Source organism: Gossypium hirsutum, chromosome D06, assembly GCF_007990345.1.
Source record: "Gossypium hirsutum isolate 1008001.06 chromosome D06, Gossypium_hirsutum_v2.1, whole genome shotgun sequence".
NCBI lineage: Eukaryota > Viridiplantae > Streptophyta > Magnoliopsida > Malvales > Malvaceae > Gossypium > Gossypium hirsutum.
In genome coordinates, this window is record NC_053442.1 from 52190186 (window position 1) to 52192549 (window position 2364).

The 2364-nt window shown below is 37.1% G+C and overlaps 1 pseudogene; it reads left to right on the top strand.

Moving 5' to 3' along the window:
• Positions 1–928: 928 nt before the first annotated feature.
• Positions 929–1954, top strand: LOC121218356 (cullin-4-like; annotated as a pseudogene).
• The last annotated feature ends 410 nt before the right edge of the window (positions 1955–2364 follow it).

The following is a 2364-nucleotide window of genomic DNA, read 5'->3' on the forward strand; positions in this document are numbered from 1 at the left end:
TTCTTTATCAACTTATTCACCACAGTACTCTAACCCAAAGGATTAGTTACTAACAAATTGGTTCTAGAATATACTACTTCGATACTTAGACCCTCTGCAACCTTAATACAAATATATTATTGTGTAGACCTTAAATCTATCAAAGCTTAAATATTGTTTCCAAGAAAAGAAAATTTCTCGCTATCACCTCATGCAGATCAACATCCTCTTTTGCTTTTATCATATAAGCTCGAGCTAGCACTTCAAAATTTGTCTTACTAACATTTTTCCTCGATGTTCCTTGTACTGAACTAGACTTTGCTGCCATTCCTGACCTAGTCTCTTGTTAAAACTTTTGAGGTCCTCGGATAGACTATTCTATGCTCGATAGACAATCTTTAACTATGTGATCTTTCGATACACATCTATAACATGCCCCTAAAGGCTATATGCATTCTCTACCATGATTTTTTACCGCAATAATCACATACACTATTCATCATTCTAGAACCACCAGACCATGCCATTGGAGCAACTGATATATCGAATCATTCATGATTGAAACTTGTAAAACTGCCAATACCTTCTTGAAGTTGGGAAGATTTAATCTCTAGGCCTTTTAAAACTTGCTGAAAGTGGAGGGCTTAACCTTCCCCTCTTCATCCTTTCTCTTTCAAAATTCTTACTTCTGTCCCTGATGACCCTTTCCGTCTTATGGGCCTTAGCTGCCATTGCCGTAAGAGTTTTACATTCAAAAGCTGCCACTAAGGGTCTGTTTGATAGGGGAAAATATTTTTCGAAATTGGTTTTCCGCATTTTCCTGTGTTTGTTTGTTGGAAAATATTTTCCCTATGTAAAATCAATTACAAACACGGGAAAAAGGAGCATTTAGTTTTGGAAAATTTCTTACCGTTTCTAATTCGGTAAGACATTTTCAGGAAAATTTCCCTTCCCCTTCCCCTTCCCCTTCCCCTTCCCCTTCCCCTTCCCCTATCCTTGACACCTGATCTTCTGCTTGCCATCAACCAACACCGATTCTTAACACCAGACACCGGCGTTCATTAAGTCTGGGAATTCTGCCCTGAATCAGGAACCCTGGAAGAGCTTTCTAAGGTGGAAATAGCTTTTTGTGAGTATTCCTTCAGATGAGGTTAAATGAAGAAAATGAAAGATGATTACTCTACCTGGATGCTTTTACGAGAAAGCCGCTTATAGCAACAGCAGAAAGGCAACTGCTGGAACGTCATATACCTGCCATTCTTGATAAGGTGTGAATTGAATTTTTGGTTGTTCTTTGTGCTTTGAACACCTTAAATTTGCATCTTCTTAGTAGCTATGGTTTCTCTAATTTGTGCAGGGATTTATGATGTTGATGGATGGACACCGTATCAAGGACCTTCAGAGGATGTACTCACTGTTTTCAAGGGTCAATGCTCTTGAATCACTCAGGCAAGCCATAAGCTCATATATTCAGAGAACTGGGCAGAGCATTGTCATGGATGAAGAGAAAGACAAGGACATGGTGTCTTCCTTGTTAGAATTCAAGGCTTCACTTGACTCCATATTAGAAGAAAGCTTTTCCAAGAATGAGGTATTTTGCAACACCATTAAGGATTCTTTTGAGCATCTAATTAATCTTTGTCAGGTTAGCATGTTTGTCCTTTGTATTTGGAGATTATTTTATTTTTAAACTGCATGTTCATTTACCTTTAAACTAGTAAAGTAAATTCCTAATTTAGATCATCATATTTTGAACTTGACTGATGGTCGAACTTTATTGTGTTTAATAGAATCGACCTGCTGAGCTTATTGCTAAGTTTCTGGATGAAAAGCTTCGTGATGGTAATAAGGGTACTTCTGAAGAGGAATTAGAGGGTACACTTGATAAAGTTTTGGTTTTATTCAGGTTCATCCAGGTAGAGTTTCCCACAAAAATGATTAAATTTACTTTTTTCCCCCAAGTAACAGTTTTCCTTTTGTGCATTTCTTTCTTACTTGCTCCACTAGTTAATGCTAGGGTTGTGAATGGCATTTTTGTTGATAATTAAGGGCAAGGATGTTTTTGAAGCATTATATAAGAAAGATCTTGCTAAAAGGCTACTGTTAGGGAAGAGTGCTTCTATTGATGTAGAGAAATCCATGATTTCTAAGGTCAGTATGTTCTTCGCATTAAATGGTGTGTCTTCAGAAGATTGTATTAAATTGTTAATTTGTTATGTTCTTGCGATGCTGCAGCTGAAGACAGAGTGTGGCAGCTAGTTTACAAACAAACTTGAAGGAATGTTTGAGGTTTACCTCTATATCCTTTTTTGTGTAAGTTTGTAAAAGAAATGCATTCCATAGGTTACCATTGGAATTTCTAATCATCAATCTGGTGAACTGCAT